Genomic DNA, 6,417 nt, shown 5'->3' on the forward strand with positions numbered 1-6,417 from the left:
TAAGAAATTGATTTGACACATGGCACAAAATTATACTTCAATTTTGGAATCTATCTAATTGAATTTTCTCTCAATTTTGGTTTTAAAAATAATATTTACAGACACACATTAAAGGTATTTTCCTTTATTGTTATTACCTGTTTAATAGTTAGAAATTTGATAATAGTTGTGCAAAAATTCCCTTTACATATGAATCTTAACTAATCCGTGCATTGCACGAGAATGTCACTAGTTGTATACTAAAAATATAATTTTATTGTTAAAAATAATCTCTCTCTCTCTCTCTCTCTCTCTCTCTCTCTCTCTCTCTCTCTCCCTTATTTTGTATATAAATATGAAATTTTATAATTGTGATAGTTATTAATAAAAATTTATTTTGATTGTGTTTTTCTATTAAGTATTAAATATGAAATTTGATAATTGTGGCAATTATTAGTAGATACTTATGATGATTGTGTTTTAATAGATATCTATTATGATAATCATTATTTTTAGATATCTATAATGATAATTATTATTACTAGATACTAACTTGTAATCTCATGTATATGCATGGATACACTTAAAGATATACAATAAGATACATAATATAATTTCTATATATATATATATATATAATTTAAATACTATTGATAGCCATTCTTATATTTTTTTTTAACTCTTTAAAATTTTTTGTAAGGATATTATTAGGTATAAAATGTAAATTGTCCATATTATTTATTTATTTATTTATTATTATGAAACACTTTCTTTTTTACGTTTTATTTATTCTAGACTCTTTGGTTTTTGTACTTAATAACTCATTTAAATGAATATTTATGATGTGGCCTTACATTTGATTCTAAAATTAAGAAATAAAACTCTTTAAGAATAAATAATTTAGGACATATGGCACAAAATTTGAACTCTAATTTAAAATTCTAATTTGAGTTTCTCTCAATTTCACCTATTATTATTATATATAAATTTATCACAATACTAATAGGTATTTATTATGATATTTATTAATATATAATTATGGTAATTGTTAATAAATATTTTTTTATACAAGATAGAATTTCTACTCTAGCCAAATCTAAGTGTATATATGAGTGAAACTCACTCCTAGAGACTTGAACCCCAGCCTTTACCCCCCATACTCTACAAGCATTTATACTTGTAGAGTGACCACCGCACCAAGGGTGCACGGTGGTATTATTAATAAGTATTTAATTTAATTGTGTTTGTATATGGAAATATGGAACTATCTATTCTATTATTTAAAGTAAATATAATGTGGAAAGATTGCCTAATTGATGGTTTAAAATGTTATTATGGGGTCTAACTCTAAGCAATTCAAACTTGAACCCAACTATAACCCAATGTAACTTCACAAGAGCAGTGACTTTCTCACCTTTAAATCTTATAAAATTTACGGCATTTATAATATTTACACAACAAAAGTAGTAAGCTGTTAATGGTTATAATTTAAACCCATCATTGAAATTAAATATTTATCTACTAGTAATAAGCTAACAACTAATAACAACCTGCCAGTTAAAATTTGTTGTAAAAATATTGATGTATAAAGTAGTAAGGTCTTAAAAATTGACAGAATATACCAATTTTTTAATTGATTTTAAATTCTATCATATATATATTAGAGAGAGTTTCAACCTATAGCGACCGCTCCTAATGATAGCTTTTTATCATCAGACCAAGACACCGATCAGTTTTTGGTGTAGGCGAGGATTGAACCCTAGATATTTTATTCAACTATTAGAGACTTTACCAGTTGAGCTAGCTAGAACCCCCACACACACACACACACACACACATATATATATATATATATATATATATATATATATATCAATTAGAAACTTTTCACATCATATTTTTGTTTTTAATTAATAGAATAAATAATTTCATTTATACAAACACAATCGTAATAAATATAAATTAATACATATCATAATTATATATTAAAAAATATCATAATAAATATCTATTAATTATTGTGATAAATATTTATTAATAATAATTATCATAATAGATATCTATAAAAAAAAGAATCATAATAAATAATTTTTAATAACTACCAAAATAAATTTCATAAACAAACACGATCAAGATAAATGAAATAATTGTCTCCAAGTTAATTTATTCTTTATTTTTCAAAATTCCACACCTCTTCTCTCTCTACATCTCGCCTACCTTCTCTCTCTAAGCTCATCCCTATTCCACAGCTCCACCTTCTCCACTTAACTTCTCTTCTCTCTCTCTAAGCTCATCTTTATTTCACAGCTCCACCTTCTCCATTTTGTTGGGTGCATCCTAGCTAGCACCGTAGGTCCAGCCCACACCTTCATGTCTCATTTAATGAAGGTAGACTTTATATATATATATTTTTGGTAAACCCAGAATTCAAAACAGAACCAAAAGCGACAGAGTTTAGAGGGCATAATCTCCAATAATATAAACCTAAATAGTCATAAAACAACAACAAATTTAAGCCCACAAGCATACTATCAAAATACACAATGTCTTGGTCTAGCAAGGAAAGGTCCAGAGCTAGACCAAGACATTGTCTATTTTGATAGGTTGTCTGTGGACTTAAACTTTTTGTTGTTTTATGACTATATGGGTTTGTATTATGAGAGGCTATGCCCTCTACAAGGGCAGCACCACCTTATAACTAGGGTGGTCACAGGACCACCCTAACCTGAAAAAAAAAAATTATACATAATAATTTAAAATTTTATATTTATCTGCCTTTAAAAAAATTTTGGGAACACCTTGAATTTTTTTAATGCCAATAAAATTAAATTTTGGTCCATAATTTGAGCAACTTAACAATATATTAGGGTTTTTCAAGCAAAAAGAACCACATGCTTTTATATTTTTTTAAGCCTATACTACGGCTTTATTTTTAGTTTTTGCTTTACCTGACACACTGTCATTGTATGACTACTTTTCCTCAAAAACATTATAATATATATTATACAACTAACTGGTCAAAGTCACGTAAAATTAGCTTTTTTCATTGTACAACTACTTTTCTTTTTTCTTTTTCCGATAATTTTGACTAGAAAAATATAGTAGTTTTAGTTAATTAAGTGAATAAACTTAAAAAGCTACTTAATTTTTATATAACATCAATTAATTCATTATATATAAAATAAAATTTTTATTTTTATGATTATAATTAAACATGTAATTGTCCATCCTAAGGAAATCTGATTAAATTTACACGAAAAGTGTCACTAAATAATTTACATTTTGCTGTCATATTATTAGTAATAAACTTATTATATTTTTAATTATATAATTTAAAATTTTATTGTTTATATTATTTATGTCGTCATTGGTTTAACCATTGGTCAGACCTCGGTCCAACCAAAAAACTAGAAACTAGTCCCTTTTTTAGTTCTTTCTCCGTACTGGTTTATAAAACCATGGAAACCCCCCTCCCCCCCCCCAAAAAAAACTTGAATGAAAATCTGGGAAAAAAATTATAATAAAACCACTAACAAGGCCCAAACCAAATGCCAATAGAAAAGCCCAGTACAAGATCAATCTCATCTCAGACTAAGACTATCACTACTCCAACACCAACATGATTATGTTTTTAATTCAACAAATATTTAAAAAAAATCCTCATAGCCTCAGTGACTCGCGGATTCACAAGTCATTAAACAATTTAAACTAAAACTAAATCAAACGTAGAGGCTAAAAGGAAATAAGAAACTCACTTACTCTCCCCAGCCATCGCCATCCATCCCTGTTTAGCAACACTAATAACAACCACAACTGAACTCTAATAGCTTTATGTTGTAAAATTTTATGTATGTGCGTGTTTTTTGATTGTTGTCGTTGTTGTAAATATATAAATTTTCTTTTTATTGGATTGTGTAATTTATACTTCTTAAGGAACATCCTGGAATAAATTTCTAGAACCGCCACTGGCCCTCTAAACTAAGGGTGGCAAAATCTGGTACGACCCGCGAACCCGGCATGACTAACTCGTTTATAAATAGGTCATGAGTTAAGGCCACACAAGTTTGGGTCATATTTGGGTCGACAGGTTGACCTGTTTAATAAACAGGTCATGTTTGGGTTCAACATGCGAACCTATTTGACCCGTTTAGCTTATAAAGACATTAGCTTTTGTTATTATTTCTTAATTTATGGTTGTAATTATGTGTTCATTACTATATTCATGTTGTAAGAGTATTTTAATTTTAGATATATAGGAATTGATAACAGATTATTTAGATTAGGTATGATTTATTAATCAAACAGGTTATTAAAGGGTCATTTGTATTGACTTTCGATAGGCCAAAAATGTATTGACCATTTGTGATGAATTAACCAATTAATTAGCCAAGTAAATTAATTAGGTTCAATTACATGCAATGACCGTGGCAGCACAAACAAATCACCAAATAACTAAATATGCAGCAGAAATTAAATGACACGGTAATTTGTTTACGAATGGGGAAAACCTACACGGCAAAAACCCCACCGGGTGATTTTAAGGTCACCACTCTCGAGAATCCACTATTATCAAAATAAGAGGTTACAAGTAAAAGAATCTCAGTACCTTATACCAACCTATAGTTGAATCCTTACCCCAACACCCAATTGGACTTGTTATGTAGTGACAATCTCTACTTGTATTGCATGGCTCCTAGTACGTGACTAACCAAAAGATGCACGGATCCTAGTACGCGACTTTATCACCAACTTTAGAAGAATGTTTGCTGCAAAGTTCTTCTGTTCATCAACCGATGAAGATCACGAAGTTGCTTGGTCACAAAACCCTATGGTGTACAAACACAGCAACTTCTTCAAGAACTAAGGCAAACTAGGTTTCTGGTCACACTTGAGGAATTATACTCTTGTGCAATTGTGCTCTTAATTGTGCAACCTGATACAGCCCTTAAAATAATCCTTATATATGTTTAGGATTGTGAGAAAAGAAAGCCCAAACACATACTCACGGATTGGATGAAAAACAGTCCTGAAAAACTGAGTTTTATAAACCTCAATAAATAGCCATCTATTGAGCTAGCTGTCGAGCCACGGGCTTCAGCAGCTTTTAAACCTTGATAGATACTAGCTGTCGAGCTTTAAAATTTAGCACTTTCTCACTTGATTCTCGGACAGACTTGCATGGCTTTAACACTTGAACTTGAAACTTTGTTTCTTGAAGTATTAAACATATCCTAGATCTACCCAATTACAAGTGCGTTTTGTCAAAAGATTAGTCAATACATAAAATGTTGACATATGTTCCTAACATCCAATCACATATGTCTTAACAATCTCCCCCTTTGGCAATTTGTGACAAAACCACAACAAACAAATGAACATATGAGAGAAGTAATAAATCGCTCAACTCATATTCACTTGTTAAGTACAATAAAATCTATCCTAACACAAACTCTTGAAAAACTTTGCAAGAAGAGAGTTCATGGCAAGGAAGACTTTGAAAACCTGTATTTCTGAAACACTTAAACAAAACTCATCAAGGCATTTTTGTGTGAAACATAAATAAAAGATTGCACACAATAAATAAGAAACATGTGTATACAAAGAGAAAAGAAACAACACATGTAAAGATAAGTGAAAGAACTGTAATAACAACCTCAAATGTATATAAACCAATAAGTACAAGGTTTGCCATCACAACATGATCATAAGATCTAAGGTACATGAACAATGTATCTAAAAAGAAAAGAAAAGAAAAGAAAGATACATCAAAATCCTCACTACATCCCTAAAAAATATGAACTCAAGAACACTCCCCTTATCTCTTCAATTATCCCTCCCCCTATAAGTATGACTACTCTCATCTCAAAACTACTCCCCATTTTTGTCACGGGTGACAAAAGGTAAGTACATCAAGTGGACATCTCATCATCACTAGGTGAGCCAACATCATCATCATCCTCATCAACATCATCACTGTCGAAGCCATCGTCACTCTCATCCTTGGACATCGGTGGAGATGGAGAAGAGGCAACAATGAAACCACCCATGATAGCCTATCGTCATGCGATACGACCTACAAAGGTGTTCACTTGACACAGCTCATCACTAAGTGTGTCAAGGCAAGCATCCATGCGCACAAGCTATGCCATGATGGCCTTAAGAATCACTCCACTCGCTAAAGACGAAGGAGCGGAGATGGATGGAGCGGTAGAAGCTAGAGGAGCAGCCGTCTCAGTCTAAGTCTGCCTCGAGTGAAGCTATGCAAAACTCTGCTTAACGGTAGTGGCATTAATGGCACACATGAAAGTGAAGTGGGGAGACTCAAGATAGGAGACAAAGAAATGGCAAAGGAGCCACATGATAGCTGAAGGGAAGATGATTTTATCATGGGTTGTCGTATCCTTATAGACATCTATAAGGAGAGTATGAAGTGAGAAG

This window comes from Castanea sativa, chromosome 1 (genome assembly GCF_040712315.1).
Source record: "Castanea sativa cultivar Marrone di Chiusa Pesio chromosome 1, ASM4071231v1".
NCBI lineage: Eukaryota > Viridiplantae > Streptophyta > Magnoliopsida > Fagales > Fagaceae > Castanea > Castanea sativa.